A 19,952-nucleotide genomic window follows, 5' to 3' on the forward strand; every position below is an offset into this window, starting at 1 on the left:
CTGAATTCCTTAGGAACTTGGGGGAATGCTATCTGGCCCCCAGGACTTACCTGTTTTTAGTTTTTCAATTAAGGTTTCAATAGTCTATAAATTTATCACTTATTTGTGTGGTCCAAATGGCAATCAGGAAAACATCATCTCTCTCTTTTTTTTTTTTAAGATTTTATTTATTAATTTATGAGAGAGAGAGAGAAGAAGAGAGAGACAGAGGCAGAGACACAGGCAGAGGGAGAAGCAGGCTCCGTGCAGGGAGCCTGACGTGGGACTCGATCCTGGGATCCCAGGATCACACCCTGGGCTGAAGGTGGTGCTAAACCGCTGAGCCACCCGGGCTGCCCTCATCGCTTCTATCTTCCCCCAGGACAACAGCAGCAGCAAAAATAACAAGAGCTGCTAACAAGAGTAGAGCACACAACATGCAGTGGACACTGTTCATTCTGAGCACTTCAGGTTGTAGTTCATTTACTCCTCATTACAACAATCCCACTTACTGGCTTAGCGATGCCTTGGAGTCTTAGTTTTCTGGCCCACAAAGTAGAGCGGTAATAATTTCCAAACACGGGCTATGGAGAAGATAAAATACTCTGTCTGAAAAAGTTCTCACCACCCTGTGTGAGACAAATACTACAGTATGTCTCATGGACATACGTACTTAGTACATCTCAATTTCCTGCACATAAAGAACCAGTCTTTGCCCAGAGACCATCCTAAGCCCTTTCATTTTCTGTCTACATGTTCTACCTGTGAGTTTATGTCTATTCTCATGACTCTGACAACCTTGGAGCAAGCGTGTCCTACCCTTTATCTCCAGCCCTCACACCACACCCCTGACATTCTGACCCATGTTTCCAGCTGCCCCTAGATATGTTTCCCTAGATCTCTTCTAGGGTATTTAAAAATCAACAAATCCTAAAATAAAATCTTTGTCTCTCTCCAATGAGTCTCTGCACCATATACCCCACTCCATAAGTTGGCTGATATTTCCACTGTCTGCTATCACCCTCCCTAAAACAGATCAACAAACCTCTCCCAGTCATCCTCTCATTCCCAATCTCACCTGAGTCAGATACTAGCGTTTTTAGGTACTGCTTCCAAACACCTCATGTTCTCTTCTCCATTGCCACTGCTGCTGCCTTGTTCAAGTTCCCACCACCTCTCACCCAAATCACTGCCAGAGCCGCTGGACTGACTTCCTGCAGGCTGTGCTTCACACCGTAGCCAGACTTATCTTCCTAAAAACAAACTTGAGCACAGTATTCCTTTGCTTTAAAGCCTCTACAAGGTGGCCCACAGCATCCAAATGGAAGCTCGATGGCCAGGCACTCAAGGTGCTTCACAATGTAGAACCAAATCCCCTTGCTTGGTGTCCTCTCCAGCCAGGCTCTGATGAACTTGGGCGGCAAACCTGAGCACCCTCAGGTCATGGCCCTTGTGTTTTATCCTCCATCTCACAAAGGTCTCCTGGTATAGCAGCAGCCGCTCCCAGAATGCCTTTGCTGACTCTCCAAATGTCCATCCCGCCCTCCCTCCCTCTGTGTCTCCAAGATACCGGACATATTATGTCTTCTGCCATCAAGTTAGTCCGCATGTGTGTCACCTCCTCAACCAGAAAGGGAACCTTGAAGGCAAGGTCAGAACTGCCTTTATCTTTGTACCTCCTGCACCTACCTCAGCGTCCATCCAGCTCAGAGTGACACTGCAGTGGTCATAACTCACTGCATCAGGAATAGCAAAATACTTATGAGTACCAGGCTGAAGCCCAGAAAAAGGAGTCTACCTCACAGAACAAATGTAAAATGTGAAAGGAAAAAATAAGGAGGGGGAGATAAGGAATAGGGAGAGGGGGATGCCAAGACAGGGAGAAACTGAGTTTCCTTATATGGAAGAAAAGGAAAGTTCCTGCTTTTGCTTTGATGATAGTAAATAAATATAGAAACAAATGTTATTTCTGGCAATAAGAAAGCTCAAAAGACTATTCACCTTTAAAATTCATTTAAAAGTTAAAAGGAAAGAAGAAAAAATTTCCCCAAAACAGAAGACAGAACAGAGACAACAAAGAAATATAAAAATCAAGAAATAAATTATATATAGAAAACATAACAAATGCAATAGCAGCCATGAATCGAAGAGGATAAATTTAGACGTTAAGTCATAGCAACTTCAAGATTGGTTGAACAGAAGACAAAATCCAACAATATTCTGCTTGAAAGAGGTAAGTTCTGAAATGACAGTAATGAAGTTAGAAAATATAACAAAATCATCATGTAAGGTATCTATGGACAATGAACAGAAGACAAACATTGCTTTGAGTATTGTCAAGAAACAAAAATAAAAACTAAGTGCACAACTAATAACATTGAGAAGCAAACAACAAAAAACCCGGAGAAACTTTTTTTTAAGGAAGGAAGTAGTTATTTTGAAAGCAAAAATCAAAATACTTTAGAAGGAACCTTAAGAAATGGACAGGAGTTGCTGACTTGGAGAGGGAACTGCCTGCCTGTGGAACAGGAATAGGAAACTGATTTTTCACTGCCTTTTTTACTTTAAAAGTTTTATATTTCTACTAAAACTTTCTGTAAAGAGACTAAAAGTGATACTATGGTAAATTTAATTAAAGAAAAATGCATGAAGTTACAACAACTGGACATAAAGAAAGGCAATAAAATTGTAGGGGAGTGGCTTATGTTTATTAAATTTAGAAGAGCGCCTGGGTGGCTCAGTTGATTAAACGTCTGCCTTTGGCTCAGGTCATGATCCCAGGTATCTTGGATCAAGCCCCACATCAGGCTCCCTGTTCATTTTTTTTTTAAGATTTTATTTATTTATTCATGAGACACACACAGAGAGAGAGGCAGAAACATTGGCAGAGAGAGAAGCAGGCTCCATGCAGGGAGCCTGATGTGGGACTCGATCCGGGAACTCCAGGATCACACCCTGGGCCGAAAGCAGGCATTCAACAGCTGAGCCACCCAGGCATCCCAGGCATCCCCAAGCTCCCTGTTCAGTGAGGAGTCTGTTTCTCCTTTTCTCTCTGCCCCTCCCCACTGCTCACTGTTTCTCTTTTAAATACATAAAATCTTAAAAAAAAATAAATGGATTTTCTTTTTTTTTAATAAAGATTTTATTTATTTATTCATGAGAGAGACAGAGAGAGGCAGAGACACAGGAAGAAGAAGAAGCAGGCTCCCCATAAAGAGCCTGAAGTGGGACTCAATCCCTGGACCCAGGATCATGACCTGAGCTGAAGGCAAATGTTCAACCACTGAGCCACCCAGGCAACCCAATAAATGGATTTTCTATTAAAAATATAAAATTCGGGATCCCTGGGTGGCGCAGCGGTTTGGCGCCTGCCTTTGGCCCAGGGCGCGATCCTGGAGACCCGGGATCGAATCCCACGTCGGGCTCCCGGTGCATGGAGCCTGCTTCTCCCTCTGCCTATGTCTCTGCCTCTCTCTCTCTCTCTCTCTCTCTCTCTCTGTGACTATCATAAATTAAAAAAAAAAATTTTTTTAATGTAAAATTCTAGGGGTGCCATGCGCAACAATTTAGATGTAGAGGGTATAATGCTAAGTGAAATAAGCTAGAGAAAGACCAACACCATATGATTTCACTCATATATGCAATTTAAGAAACAAAACAAATGGACAAAGAAAAAGAGAGACAAACATAAAGAGACTCTTAACTGTAAAGAACACACAGATGGTTACCAGAGGGGAGGTGGGTGAGGGGGATGGGTGAAATAGGTGATAGGGATGAGCACTGAGTAACTATAGAATTATTAATCACTTATTCACACACCTGAAACTAATATAGTATGTTAACTGTACTGGAATTTAAAAAAATATATTAAAAATAAAAAACAAATAAAATGCTGATGCTTATGCCTCAACCCAGACAAACTGTTTCACAATCCCTGGGGGTGTGACCAGACATTAGTATTTCATTAAGCTTCTGAGGTGATTCTAGTGTGCAGCCTAGAAGAGATACCACCTTATATGTTTACTTGTCTAAATATGAAAAAAAAAACACCCAAAGCAAAAAGTATAACTGTTTGAGACATTCACAAATGGGAAGAGAAAGACTGATGTAAAGGAATGGGAGTTCAAAAGCAGAAACCTGAAGGGAGATAAATCAGCTATTGTGCAAATGTCTCCAGTACACTGTAATTTAGGCAAAGAAGCAGGCAGCTGCCCAAGTTATTGGAGGGAGATGTGACCTGTGGCCACAATAACATAATGGCAGCAAGACAGAGGTAGTCTCTGTGCGAGTGCTATGGAAGATAGGAAGCACACAGCAGGGTTCAACAGAGGCTGAGGTGGAACACCTGCATACGTGTATGAGGTCAGATGTGAATACATTCCTAGAAATACAATTGCTGAATCAAATGGCGTGTGCCTTTAAAAGTGAAAGATCAATTTTAAAAGATCTTAAAGGGGTAGCCCCGGTGGCTCAGTGGTTTAGTGCTGCCTTCAGCCCAGGGCGTGATCCTGGGGACCTGGGATCGAGTCCCACAGGCTCCCTGCATGGAGCCTGCTTCTCCCTCTGCCTTTGTCTCTGCCTCTCTGTCTCTCTCTCTCCTCTCTGTGTAGTCTCATGAATAAATAAATAAAATCTTAAAAAAAATAAAGATCTTAAAGTTTAACAAGAACACAATATGTAGAATAAATAAAACATGGTACTTGATAGGTAGGAATGGAGTGGGACAAATGAGCTCCGCTGGAGTGAGGCAGGATGTCTCAGTGTTGCCAGGTAGTAAGAGCAGAAGCTGACACAACAGAGTTCCTGGTGATTCCAATTTGGCTTTGCCCTATTAACTTCATCGTCCCTCTCACCCCCCAGCAGAAACCTGAAGGAGAAAGAGGACAGGAGCCATGTGGCTGAGAGGAAAGTTTCTTTTTTAAAATTTTACTTATTTGAGAGAGAGCAAGTGCAAGCATCAGGGAAGGGGAGTGGAAGAGGGAGAGAATCTCAAGCCGACTCCACACAGAGCCCAACTTGGGACCCAAACCCACAACCCTGAGATCATGACCTGAGCAAGATCAATAGACACTTAACTGACTGAGCCATCCAAGCGGCCCCCTGAAAAGAAAAGATTTGAGGCAAGAGCATTTCTGGATTGACTGAGAGAGCGAGGAGATCAGTGTGACTAGAACAGCTGGTGTGAAGGTGAGCAGTAGAAAATGTGTATAAATAAGCTGGTCTCATGCCATTTCCAATTTAGAGGATTCACATAAATGGCTACTAAACAGTTTTTACTTAGCCTACAACTCAAAGAATGAGCATGCTGGAAGGTATCATGTATCTAATAGTAGCCCTGCAGCAACCCACTATAAGCCAGGAAGTTCCAGAAGCTATAATAGTAGAAACATTCCCATGGACTGTGTGGCTCGAGGCTTGTGGAGGAGTGATGTTGCCATGGAGTTGTCTAAGTCAGGATGATGTGCACAGAACTTCCAGCATTATATACCATCAATGACTCTGACTCCATTTCCTCTCCCTTTCTTTCCAAAACTTTCTACCCGGCACATTAAAGAAAAGTTCTTAACTTTATAATGAAAAATAATGCAATACATTTCCTTTATTTAAAAAGCTTTAACAACAGCAACAACAAACCCCCAAAATCTAAGCACAAACCAAGAGGCTTAATAACAGAATAAACTGAGTTCACAACTCAATAAATAAATGACCCCAAAAAACCTTAAGCAGGGCACATCTACTTCAGCAGTGAAGGCTAGATCTATTTACATTGATTATTTGCCAGTCTGCTTTGTCTTTGGTATTATATTTAGCTTTGAAAAATGTTTCCTATTCCAGAGGGCAGCCTGAGCACACGGCTCGAATAACTGGAATTCAGACTAGTGTTCTAGTTTTTCAAGTCATTCATTTCATAAAACAGAAGTTTAAGTCTTGCACTCAAACTACGCCTGCAAATCACAGAGACACAATACACAGCTCAACTTTAGTAATACCCAACAGTCAGTCAACATTCTTATCAAGTGATCTAAGAAATCACCTAACCTGTATATTCAATGCAGAATTTTAGATTAATAAAGAAAAGGAGAATCATTTTATCAAAGAGCTAAGCAATAAAACAAAAGGATGAGAAAATAAAGAATATTTAACAACAATGCAAAGACTAAATATACCTCTGAAGACTTAGGTGTTACAAAGTAACTGATATGGCAAGAAACTTGTTAGAATTCAGAAGCATACTATTTACCCAGGAAACAAGTTTCTTTGACCCTTCATTGGTCTCTCCAGCCTCTCCCCTCATTTCTTGCAGCCCTGTATGCATCTTGAAAGGTTCACCTGTTGCTTCTGCAGCTGCAGTTCACACCCTGCAAAAGAAGCAGCACACTGTCACTTCGTGAGAAGAGATAGAGTACCTTCTAGGAAGCAGACTTATCCAAGCTCATCAATCTCCTTTCCTAATTTATTTTCACCACAACTATACACAAACAGAAAAACCAAGGCCGGAGGCAGAGAGGAAGGAGAGCATAAAGAGGTTGTACAAACACAAACTAGCAATTTGAAACTATAAAAATGCTAGTAGAAACTGAAAAAATATAAATAGAAATAAGGCAAACTCAATTCTCTCTGATAACAGATCAGAACAAGAGGATTCATAAAATCTGTAATTTTAGATAATTCATAAAATCAGTCATTTTAACACTCTTTCCACCAATGAGTTTCCCTGTCCATCTTCCAGCTAAGTTTGAGATGGCTTAACAGAGATGAGCAAATTAGCTGACGTGTGGCCTTACAACTCCAAGAATGCACACCATTAAGAATGTGCTGTTTTCTGATGCTCTTCCATTCAAAGCCCTGGGGCCTTCCTGGCATGGATTCTACTGGTACAAAAAATGGTCTGGACTGTGAGATCCAGGCCAAGGAACCACATTATCATCATCTTTGTCTCTGACCCTTCCCCCGATGTAGTCCCACTCTGCCCAGTGCCAATGATGGGCACATAGTAATTCTCAGCAAATGCATGCATGAGACAGTAACTATGTGTTTGCAACAAACCACTAGAGACACTTCATGCAATCTTACAATTTCTCAGGAAACAGTTGAAAAACCACTGCTTTGAGTTCTTTCTTTTCTTCCTCCCTCCCTCCCTCCCTCCCCCCTCCTTCCCTCCCTCCCTCCCTCCCTTTCTTTCCCAAAGCATTCTCTTTGGTCAAGATGCCCATTAGCAGTAAAGTGGCCCTACAGTGAGTATAGTAGAGGCTCTCAGAACCTTGGGTAGAACAGTGCTTTGGCACACAGGAGAGGGTCAAAACTAAGTATCTGTGAATGTAAACAAGGCTGCCCTTAAAAAAAAAAAACCCTCACCAAAGTAGTTCCTCCTCACCCTTCACCATTATTCTTAAGCCTTCATGTATTTTTTTATTTTTTTAAAGATTTTATCTGTGAGAGACACAGAGAGAGAGAGGCAGAGACATAGGCAGAGGGAGAAGCAGGCTCCCCTCAAAAAGCCCAATGTGGGACTCGATCCCTGAACTCCAGGATCATGCCCTGAGCTGAAATCAGAGGTTTTTTTTTTTTTTTTTTTTTTTTTTAGATTTATTTATTCATGAGAGACACAGAGAGAGAGAGAGGCAGAGACGTAGGAGGAGGGAGAAGCAGGCTCCACGCCAGAAGCCCAAAGTGGGACTCGATCCCGGGACCCCAGGATCGTGCCCTAGGCCAAAGGCAGGCACCAAACCACTGAGCCACCCAGGGATCCCCTATTCTTAGGTCTTTAATGTTAATATCTCAAGCTTTTACTCTGTATCAGGCACTGTTGTAAGAGCTTTAACTACATTAACTAATTCAATCTTGATAACACCCATATGCAGTAGATTCTATCATTCTAATTGCTTAGGTGAGGAAACTAAGGCACAGAAAGGTTAAGTAAGGAAAATCAAAGGCAGGGTCCCTCGACAAACAGAAACCCATGTAAATGGTGGCCTCCTCTGTATACCTTGATAGCTGTCATGGTAGAGTACCACCATGTCCAGTTAAATTTGCTCTTGTGGGAAAATTTTCCTAATAACTTATTGAAAAATTTAACTTTGAATTCTCCACAACTTAAAAACTGATCTCTTAAAACATTATACAGTGAACATAACAAGAAGTAGATCTTCCTAATTTTGTGGAAATCAGAAGCAATAATTATTAGAAGCCAAATATTTTACCCACAACTTCAGTTTATTATATTTATTCTAGATACTTTGCAATGCTTACCAGATCCCTTCTAACTTTGAAATTGCAAAACCTTTGTTTAAGCAAGGCATTTGCTCTTTCACACTCTAGTTCAATTGAGTGGAACATGATGCTAATGATGTCAAAAACTGTAGGTTCAATCCTTCAAACCAGTTAGCTTTGTTTGCTTCATGTCTACAACCTCTCAGCCTAGATGGCATATTTTGAGTCAGGTGGGGGTGTGCAAGATAATTAGCATAAATACATTTGCTGGAGAAACAAGCCTACAAATAACACAGGGGCAGAAGTAGAATTATAGAACAGAAGCAACAATTCATCATAAAGAAAAGCTTTATGATCATTGGCAAAGAACTTCTACCTTTCTGAGAAGCTCTTCTCAATGACAGGTATTTTGCCAGAATCTAACCTAAAGTCTTTCCTTTAAAAAACAAAAAAGTTATAAAGATAAAAATAAGAAACTAAGATTTTTAGGTTTTGCACAATCTGTTCGATTGATCTGAAAACAGACCTTTCTTATACCTGATACCAAATTCACTGACAATAAAAAGTATATGTGATGGTTGATGATTTTAGAAATTGTCACAAAAATCTCTAGCAGTGCAGCACAGCAAACCATTAGAAAAGTCTTATTGCAATTACACATATATAGCTTAGATTCTTTAAGATTTTTTTTATTTGAGAGAGACAGAGAAAGTGTACATGGGAGCAGGAGCAGGGGGTGGACTACAGGGAGAGGGAGCAGCAGACACCCCGCTGAGCAGGGAGCCAATGGAGGATGGATGCAGGCTCCATCCCAGGACCCCAGGATAATGACCCAAGCCAAAGGCAGACACTTAATTGACTGAGCCACCCAGGTGCTCCTCTTTTAAAATTACTCTTAATTTTCATAAAATCAAAAGCTGTTCCATATCCAAATAATATAAAGTTAAACATAGTTTTTCAAGCTAAGTGAAGAAACTAGCCAACATTAGTCCATACCACATTTTAAAACAACCCAGGGCCCATTCTAGGAGTTTTACCAGTTTCTACAGGTAAAAATGAAAAAGCAAAACTATATTTCTTAATTGTTATTTTAGAAGGAAACCCACTTGGGATCATCTGTCTTCTAGTTTTCCTGCCCACAGCTGGAAAGAACTTTCCCAGTGTACAAATCCTGCAAACACATGGGTTCCAACAGTCACAAGGTAACTATGACAGCAAAGCCAGAGTTATTTATGAGATCATAAAAGCTATATGATGTAATTTTGAAAAACTCACATAACATAAACTCAACCATTTTAAAGTGTGCAATTCACTGGCATTTCGTATATTTACTGTATTCTGCAACCATCACCTGTACCTAGTTCCAAAATATTTCAGTCAGACCACAATGAAAACTTGTACTCATTAAGTAGTCACTGCCATCCCCCTGCTCCAGCCCCTGGCAACCACCAATATGCTTTATGTCCCTATGGATTTGCCTATTCTGGGTATTTGATACAAATGTAAATCACAAATGGGTGATCTTTTATGTCTGCCTCATTTACTTAGCATGAAGTCTTGAGGTTCTTCTACATTATAACATCTATCAGTACTTCATTCTTCTTTTAAGACTGAAAAATATCCCATTGTATGAATATTTCACATTTTGTTCATTCCTCCACTGATGGACATTTGGGGTGTTTTCACCCTTTACTTACTGTGAATAGTGCTACTATGAGTATTTGTGTACAAGTATTTGTTTGAATATATATCTTCAATTACCTAGGGTATATATCTAGAAGCAGAACTGCTGGGTAATACGGTAATTCTATATTTAACTTTTTGAGGAATTGCCAAACTGTTTTTCACAGTGGCTACACCATTTTACATTCTCACCAACAAAGCATAAGGGTTCCAATTTTTACACATCCTTACCAACATTTCTTTTGTTTGTTTTAATCACAGCCATCCTTGTAGGCATGAAGTGGTACCTCACTGTCGTTTTTTTATTTGCATTTCCCTAATGACCAGTGATGTTGAACATCTTTTCAGAGGTGTGTTGGCCATTTTTATATTTTCTTTGGAGAACTATCCAATCAAGTCTTTGCCCATACTTTAGTTGGATTGTCTTTCTGTTGTTATGAGTTTTTAATATATTATAAATACTAGGGCCCTAGTACTTGCAAATGTTCTCTCCAATTCTCTAGATATTCTTGCCACTTTCTTAATAGTGTCCTTTAATTCACAAAAGTTTTAAATTTTGATGCAATCCAATTTAGCTATTTTTTTTTCTTTTGCTGCTTGTGCTTTTGGTGTCATTTCTAAGAATCCATTACCAAATCCAAGGTCATGAAGATTTACCCTTATGTTTTCTTCTAAGAGTTTTGGCTGTTACAATTAGGTCTTTGATCCATTTTGAATTACTTCTAGTATATGGTGTAAGGTTGAGATCCAACTTTATTATTTAGCATGTCAGTATCTAGGTGTCCCAGCACTACTGTTGAAGAGATTGTTCTTTCCCCCGCTGAATAGTCTTGGTACCCTCATCAAAACTCAATTGAATATAGATGATGGGTTTATTTCTGGACTCTCAGTTCCATTCCATTGATCTCTATGTCTATCCTTATGCCAGTACCACATTGTTTTGATTATTGTAGATTTTTAAAATTGAAAAGTATGATTCTTCCAATGTCATCCTTTTTTTACAAGAATTTTTTGATTAGTCAGAGCCCCTTGCAATTCCATATGAATTTTAGGATCAACTTTTCCATCTCCGCAAAAAAGGCTGCCAGGATTTTGGTAGAGATTGCACTGAATCTATAGATCACTTTGGGTAGTACTGCCATCTTTATAATATCAAGTCTTCCAATCCATGAACATGGGATATCTTTCCATTCTATGATGTAATTTTAACTTATCTTAAAATATGCTTGATAAGGTAATGCAGTAAGTTCCTTTAGTTGTCTGTATCTCTATGGTAATCTACTAACACTCTGGAGTAAGTCACAAATATGAAGTTTACACTTGCCATGGAGAGCCCAAATATTCATATTCCAGAGACAGAGTATCAACTATTCAGGGTCTTATTGTTTGCTTTTGCCTACAGAAAAGGCCAGAACTCAATGATTTTCACTTCCCTCATTTAAAATTAATTTTCATCATCTTCAGTTCCTAGTAGAGAAATTTATACACAGGAACCTTGTATGTTCGCTGATAAGAATAAGTTGTTTAGGGGTGCCTGGGTGGCTCAGTTGGTTGAGCATCTACCTTTGGCTTGGGTCATGATCCCAGGGTCCTGGAATGGAGCCCCACATCAGGCTCCCTGCTCAGAAGGGTGTCTGCATCTCCGTCTCCCTCTGCTCCTCTCCTCTGCTCCTACTCTTGCTCTTTCTTTCAAATAAATAAAATCTTTTTTTTTAATAAAATCTTTTTTAAAAATACATTAATATACTTCACAGAATGGTATCATGAACTTTCTTCCACATAGTTCAAATCCCCCATAAATTGATTATGAAATATTAACTACTTTGCCAAAGAATGTGTTCAAACATACTTGGTTATTTAGAGCCTAAAGACTGGTAGGGAGGGGAGAAAGACTTTCCAAAAGTCTTTTCTCTAAGATTTTTTTTTGCTAAAGTCCATGAGAATATAATTGTTTGAAGTTATAAATGTAACTTGGTCTGGGCACAATCTGTTCTTTGCTCTTTTTTTTTTTTTTAAGATTGTATTTATTTGAGAGAGAGAGAGAGTACAAGCCAGGGGTAGGGAGAGGTAGAGGTAGAGGGAGAAGCAGACTCCTTGCTGAGCAAGGAGCCCAATGTGGGGACTTGATCCCAGGATCCCAAATCATGACCTGAGCCAAAGGCAGACACTTAACCGACTGAGCCACCCAGGCATCCCTGTTCTTTGTTCTTGTATCAAAATTATAATTGCAGATAACCTAATAACCCAGGAAAAATTACTCTGGCTTTTTCTAAGAAAAAGGAAATTTTCAAGGAAATTATATATCCCCCACAAGTAAAAGTCATCTTAAGACCAGTAGATTATTAGTCTGATGGGCAGTGGTCGCTTCAGTTTCCATGTTTGGTGCCAACTTTTCAAAGCTTCCATTTACACCTCTTCTCAACATATGGGTCACATGGGACTCATGGTCCATAGTGATTCCAGTAACATCAAAAAGAGTTTTAAGAACAAACTGCTTATAAATAACTTCAATCAGAAAATACTGTCTGGTTTTGAAATAGACAACTAGCAACCAAATCCTGGGGAAAAGACACCTAACTCCATGTTTTGTCATCTATAATGAAACCAAAGGCAAAAAAAAAAAAAAAAAATCTTCTGGCAGGTGCTCAGAGGCGGTGCCTTGGCAGGGAATGTCAGTTAATGCAAAGTTAGAAAGTCTGATATCTGTTTTGTTTTTTAACCAGAAAGTTTAAGTTGAAGAGAGCAAGGAAAACGGAGACAAGGAAAAAAACCAGACCTAACAAGAAATGAGGGGCAGAAGATAATCAGGTAAGTACCTGACACAACGAGGGAACAGATAGACAACAGTCCAGGGAGGGGGGAGAGCTGGCCTAGAGTGTACAGGGAGTGGACTCCTTGCTGGCTGGGCCTGCTACCAAGCGTCAGATGGCTCTTTTAGCACAGTTACCAGCAAAGCTGGTCAGTATAACATCCGTGATCTACACACCTTTCATGGCAAGAGTTTTGCCATAAATTCTTCTACAGCATGGCAGGTGGAGGGCACCTCTCCCATGGTCCTGCCACTGCCTAATGAGGGCCCCCACAATATCCCATCCTCTAAGAGTGTTTTCAACAAGCTAACTGAATAGTAGTACTTCTCCCTCCACATTTCCTCAGCTCTATTTACACTCAGTTAACCTGAACTGGGTGTTAAGATTCAAGAGACAGATGTAGTAATAAAGGGGCATTTGCCCAAGGAAATGAGATAAAGGCCATATTCCCCCTTGGTTGGTGATAGCACAGAGGGAAATGAACTCCACAAGCAAGGAGATTAGAGGAGGGGGTGCTGTGCCCTATTCTGTCCCAGGAATACATATCCTGGACCTCTTAAACCTAGAACTCATAATTCCTGTTCTTGGGCAATGGACTGAATACCTGCATGTATGATAGTCACTTGAGCCTAGGGAGGAGGTTTTTCTTCTAGTTATCAGATCACGTACCTCCAAGAGGTCGTGGGTTTTTTACACAGCTCATATTGGAAGAGCAGTCGGAGGCTGCAGAGCAAGTGCTTCAAGTCCTGCTGGAGCTCCTTACCCCAGAAGCCCCAGCAGAAGGGAGCCCAGATGGGCACTCGGGTAATACTTGCTGCTGGACCAGCTGGGGTGAGGAAGCACCCCGCCCCACTCTCGGTGTGATCAATGCTCAGCATTCTGAGTAACCTCAAACAGCTGCTGTGATTTGGTCTCCAAGTAGTAGGGGCTTTCTCGGTCCCTGATTGGATACCCTGAGCTCTTTCACTGCTTAGCTTTGTCTCCCGCCCTGTAAAAGGAGCTTTCAGTTCATCTACAGGCCTGCCATTCTGTGCCCAGGAGCTGAACTCCTGAGGCATCTGCGTTGGACTTGTCTGGCCGCTTTAGTTTTGCTCTGTGCCCTCTCTGTGGTGGTCTTAGTTACAAGCTCCTAGAAACAAGCCCTTGACTGCAGGGCAAATGCCTCATCTGCAAGCATGCTAGACAGGAAAAGAGAAGCAGGGTGGCATGCTTGGGCTTATAACACAGCTACAAAGCCACCCCTGATTCTAAGATAGCCCAAACCTGGACACATCCTACACATCTGTAAACACGAGCATGGATAAACAAATTGTGGTATTCACACAATACAATACCACCCAGCAACAAAAAAGAAAGAATCCATTGCACTATATGGATGAAATCTCAAAATCATGTTAAGCAAAAGAAGCTCTACATAAAGAATATATGATATCATTCTATTTATATGCAGTTCTAGAAAAAATGAAATTAACCTATGGTGGTAAAGATCAGAATACAGATTCCCTCTGGATGATGAAGACTGACAAGGCAGCAGTAGTGACAAAAAGGATCTACACATTGATTGGGGTGGTATTTATGCAGGTATAAACATTCATCAAAACTTACTGGACTATACATTTAAAATCTGTACATTTTGCTATATGTCAGTGGTATCTCAATTTTTAGAAATAAAAAAGCTCAAAAAAGTCTTCATAAAAAATGGCAAAAAACAGTTTTCCATCATGTTGCACTTATGTGGCTGACCATATAAGAAGATATTTGAAGGGCTCAAACATACTTTAGACAAAGATAAATCTCTTTAAAGTACTATAGAAATTGGGGATCCCTGGGTGGCTCAGCGGTTTAGCGCCTGCCTTTGGCCCAAGGCATGATCCTGGAGTTCCGGAAATCGAGTCCCGTATCAGGCTCCCTGTGTGGAGCTTGCTTCTCCCTCTGCCTGTGTCTCTGCCTCTCTCTCTGTGTCACTCATGAATAAATAAATAAAGTATTTTTTAAAAAATTTTCCTTATTATACTTACTGTAAAAATGTGGAAAATACAAAAGAATGTAAGAATATAGGGGGGAACTTCATATAATCCAAATTTTATTTTTTATTTTTTTAATCCAAATTTTAAAAACAATTACTGTTACTGTTTACTTCTCTTTGTACATTTTCTTATAGAATTGATATTCTAGATAAATCTATTCTAGAGTATATCTATTTTTTCATTTAGCATCCTTAAAAACCACATAAACATCTTCCCTATGTCATTAAAATCTAAATGCTTATTTTTGTTAACTTCATTTTGTTTGTAGAATTTTGTTAGCTGCACAGATGTACATAATTTAACAACTGCTCTGTGTCAGGCACTTGAATATGTTCATTGTGGTTTTGTTTTTATTTACTTTATAATGTGGGGATAAACATTTCTCCATAGGTTTCCTTGGGATAGATAGCATTTAAATCCCTGGGTTAAAAAGTATGAACTTTTGGGAATCTCTAGGTGGCTCAGCGGTTTAGCGTCTGCCTTCGGTCTAGGGTGTGATCCTGGAGTCTGGGAATTGAGTCCCATGTCAGGCTCCCTGCATGGAGCCTGCTTCTCCCTCTGCCTGTGTCTCTGCCTACCCCCCCCTCCTCTCTCTCTCTGTCTTTCATGAATGAATGAATGAATGAATGAATGAATAAATAAATAAATAAAACAAACAAACCTTAAAAAAAAAAAAGTATGGACTTTTTAAGTAGGCTCCATGCTGGGCTTGAACTCATGATCTTGAGATCAAGACTTGAGCTGAGATAGTCAGATGCTTAACTAAGCCATCAAGGCACCCAAAAGTATGAACATTTTTAAGGCCCATATTGCCAAACCACATTAAGAATTGTATCAATTTGCATTCCACAAACAGTATATAAGAATGTCCATACTCCCACACCCTTGCTGGGATTAAATTCTCTTTTATACATACCTCCCATCCCTCATAAGCTCTCCCCCACCACACCTACTCCCTCAACACACCTTGCTAATTTGATATGTGAAAATGGCATCTTGTGACTTTAAATGCATTTTTCACTAACGGAATAAAGTCATTTTTCATTTGGTGAAACCACTATAGCTCCCCATCTCTGAAGAGTCTGCTTAATCCTTTATATATCTGACACTTTTCAGAGGTAACCAAAAAGTGTTTGGGGACTTCTGGTTCATGACAAATAATGAAGCATTAGAACATACTTCTCCCCTTCCTTAAAATGACAATATAAAAGACTATATATTTGTAACAGTAAGAGTATACGTTATAAAAATATAAGAGACAAATAAGTCCACAGAGCACAGGATAAACTGGAAACATGCCATCAGGAGAACCATAAGGAATTCTGCTCACCCCCTCAAGCCATCAGAACTGAATAGTAACAGTGCTAACCACTAGAGGAACCTGCAACTGAAACTGAGCAAAAGACTTCCAAAAATGTGAGTGTGCCCAAGAGAACTGCGGGGGGGGGGGGGGGGGAAGCAAACCCAAATTCAGAGACAGTAGAAGCTGCATGTGGAAGTGGAAGTGGGCCAGGGATTGGTAGGAGAATAAAGATCCATAGAAAAGCTGTATCCCCCAGGGCTCTCAGGAAGGCTAAGTTATGAGAAGAGCTCTCTAGAATAAAGATGGGGATCGGCAGTAGGGGACCACCCACCTAAGGGCTAGGACTGGAGACTGAAGAAATAGCACCACAAATGACAACACATACACCCCCTTAGAACCCTGAGCAATATCCCAGCCACCGAGCAGGACTAGAGTTTTTGTACTCTGAATTTACTCCTAGAACAATTTCCACCTATGCTGGGGGAACCTGCTACAGTTGCTACTCTAATCACCCAACCAGAGTTCCCAACCAAAGCCACACATCAGAATCATCTGTGGTGCTTTTAAAATATACCAATTAAAGGGTGCCTGGGTGGCTAAGGTCAGGATCTCTAGGATCAAACCCCACATTGGGCTCCCCGCTCAGCATGGAATCTGCTGGTCTCTCTCCCTCTGCACCGCCCCCCCCCCCCCCCGGCTTGTGTGTGTGCATGCTCTCTCTCTCTCTCTCTCTCTCTCTCAATCTTTCAAATAAATAAATAAAACCTTTTTTAAAAATACCAATTGATGGGCAGCCCGGGTGGCTCAGCAGTTTAGCGCCACCTTTGGCCCTGGATGTGATCCTGGAGACCCGGGATGGAGTCCCACATCGGGCTCCCTGCATGGAGCCTGCCTTTCTCTCTGCCTCTCTCTCTCTCTCACTCTCATGAATTAAAAAAAACTGATATACACATAGCCAATAGGCTTGTGAAAAGATACTCAATATCAATAATTATTGAGGAAATGAGATATCGCCTCACATCTGTTATAATGGTTATTATTTAAAAAGCAAGAAATAAGTGGTGATGTGGAGAAAAGGGAACTCTATGTACTATGGGTGGGAATGTAATTTGGTGCAGCCACTAAGGAAATAGTATGGGGGTTCCTCAAAAAATTAAAAATAGAACTACCATATAATCCAACAATTGTACTTCTGTATATTTATCTGGAGAAAACAAAAACACTAACTCACAAAAGATATCTACCCTGCCATGTTCACTGCAGCATTATTCACAATAGACAAGATATGGAAACAATTTAAGTGTTCACTGATGGATGAGTGGATAAAGAAAATCTCGTGTATATACACACAGTGAGATATTTTTCAACCATAAAAAAGAAGGAAATCCTGCCATTTGAGACAACATGCATGGACTGCAAAGGCATTCTGCTAAGTGAAATAACTCAGACAGGCAAAGACACTTAGATGTGACAGGAATCCCATTTATATGTGGAATATTAAAAAAAAAAAAAGCAGCTCATAGAGAATAGATTGGTGGTTGCCATGGGGTAGGGGGCGGAGCAGTAAAGGATAGGTGAAATGGGTGTGGAATGAAATGGAGGAGAAGCAAGAGTGGAAGCTGAAAGAGAAGGCACAAGGTAACTGCAGAAGTCTTGGGTGACAGTGGCCTGCATAGAGCACTGGCCCTGGAGACGGGTTTTCTATGTTGGAAGCAGGATCAGAAGGCCTTCTAGTAGAGTGGGCATGAAGGATGGAGCTGTAAGGATAACTACCAGGTTTAGGACTTTAAAAACTAAATTCTTTTTTTTTTTTAAGATTTTATTTATTATTTGAGAGAGCAGAGAGAGAGCAAGAGAGAGCACGAATGCAGGGCAGGCAGAAGGAGAGAGGGAGAAGCAGGCTCCCCATTGAACAGGATGCTCAGGGCTTGAGACCCCAGGACCCTGAGATTATGACCTGAGCCGAAAGCAGATGCTTAACTGACGAGCCACCCAGGTATCCCAACAACTAAGTTTTTTTTTTTTTTTTTAAACAACTAAATTCTTAAAGGTACCATTTTACCAAAATGAGGAAGACCAGAAATCAGCAAGTTGTCAAAAAATACAAAATACTCTTTTGGTGCTTTTGCTCTGGACTATTTTTTCATTTAAATTCTAGATCCAGTGATATGCTGCAAACACCAAGGGCAAACACATAATTTCTCTCTCATCTTCCCTAACAAGTAACAATCTTCCTCAAGCACATATTTTTATGCATATTTAACACTGTAGGGTCAATGCCTTAGAGGTCAGTAGGCACAATTAGGCCCCCCAAGCTTCTAATGAGGTCCACCCCTAAGTTGGTAGCTGAACATCAACTCTAGAAATCGAGGTCCATTTCCTCAGTAAAACTGAGGAAACAAGAAATCTAATAAAACGTATAGTGCCTTGTGACTACTTTTCACAAGATAATTATTTTGATCAACCCTTGACTAGTACAAGTAATAACACTCAAAATTCAGTGCATCACCAAAGATACTTCACAACTCTTTAGATGTCCCATCTCTATGTGGATGGTGATTTTCTAATATCCCAGAAATGAGACTTGCCCACAACCTGCATCTGTCCAGCTGTGCTTTCCAAAGTCCATAATATGGAGCTTCAGCTATCCACTAACTATGCAGTTGAAAGACTTCCTATAAAAGACTGCCCACCACTAAGGGCAAAGGCAAGTACATTCCCTGAGTAGGCCATCAAGGAGTATTACTCTAACTGATCAATGGTCTCTAAATCAAAGATAAATATGAGCAATTGCATTCTCTAATCTCCAAGATGGACTGTTCAGAACATAGCTGCTCGAGAACAGTATACAGAAAGTCATAGAAAAAAGTCTTGGGTGGTAAAAGGGTAAGGAGAGAGATAAAGGAACAAACTTTACCCTCTATACTTGCATGTATTTTGGCTGTTACGTGTGTGTGTGTATTTTAGCATATTACATAATTCTAAAAAGAAAAAAAGGAAACATTATATAAAACCTCTACTTCTCAAAACTTTGTAACAGAAAACAGTTTCTCCAAAGTAATGAGAAATCTGTACTTGCTTCATGATACAATTAGTGAATAAGTAATGTTTATTATATAATTACTTTAAAAGGATTACAGTTGTTGATCAAATAAACGAATTCTAAAATATTTATTTGGTTCTTAAAAGCCACCAAGCACTATGCCATCCTAGACTATCTCCGGCTCTCAAACCACTCACCTCCCTTGCCCCACCTCCTCTGCTCCAACTGCTTCAAATCCCACCTTGTATGCCCAAAGCCAGCTTTCTCTCAAGCACAGAGCTGGCTGCCTACGAGATACCTGCTCTTGGATGGCCCACTGCCTCCCAAGCTCAACATGTCCCAACCCCAAATCATCATCTTCTTCAGACCTTATCCATTTCCTTTATTTCATGTCTGACTGCAACTTTAGAGCCACTCATTCATGAACTTGAAATTTCCATGGTAATAGGGACTTTTTGCTCAATCCTATCATCCCTTTTGCCTAGAACAGTGACTGGCATACAATAGACAATAAATATGTTACATGAATAAATGGTTAAAATTGTATGCTTTAATGTTAATCCCAGGGATCCCTGGGTGGCGCAGCGGTTTGGCGCCTGCCTTTGGCCCAGGGCGCGATCCTGGAAACCCCGGATCGAATCCCACGTCGGGCTCCCGGTGCATGGAGCCTGCTTCTCCCTCTGCCTATGTCTCTGCCTCTCTCTCTCTCTCTCTCTATGTGACTATCATAAATAAATAAAATTAAAAAAAAAAAAAAAAAAAAAAAAAAAATAATGTTAATCCCAAACTTAGAAAACTAAGAAGTTCTTGGGATGTTTCCCTAGCCAATGCCAAAGTTTATCAAAAAGGTGATACATTAGATGTCCACAGGCAGAAACCGGACTGTAGAAGACAAG

The 19,952-nt window shown here is 40.4% G+C and overlaps 1 protein-coding gene and 1 long non-coding RNA gene across 10 annotated transcripts in view; one reads left to right on the forward strand and one right to left on the reverse strand.

Moving 5' to 3' along the window:
- Window positions 1-19,952, reverse strand: part of ZHX3 (zinc fingers and homeoboxes 3) — a 125,248-nt gene that overhangs the window by 58,215 nt on the left and 47,081 nt on the right. For 3 of the 9 annotated variants that reach the window (XR_012018598.1, XR_012018597.1, XM_072801028.1), the window contains exons 1-2: window positions 9,297-9,385; window positions 6,221-6,338 (exon numbers count right to left, since the gene is read on the reverse strand). The exons of 2 other annotated variants lie outside the window; for them this stretch is intronic. The gene's annotated coding sequence lies outside the window, so the exon portion shown is untranslated. Of the gene's footprint in view, window positions 1-6,220; window positions 6,339-9,296; window positions 9,386-19,952 lie in introns of those variants that run through there. 4 more of the 9 variants (XM_072801029.1, XM_072801031.1, XM_072801030.1 and 1 more) reach the window with 2 other exon arrangements.
- Window positions 9,121-14,753, forward strand: LOC140618468 (uncharacterized). The gene is made up of 3 exons (XR_012018601.1): window positions 9,121-9,392; window positions 12,597-12,681; window positions 14,134-14,753. It is a non-coding gene; the product is annotated as an uncharacterized lncRNA (long non-coding RNA).

The sequence above is a fragment of the Canis lupus genome, chromosome 26 (genome assembly GCF_048164855.1).
Source record: "Canis lupus baileyi chromosome 26, mCanLup2.hap1, whole genome shotgun sequence".
Lineage (NCBI taxonomy): Eukaryota > Metazoa > Chordata > Mammalia > Carnivora > Canidae > Canis > Canis lupus.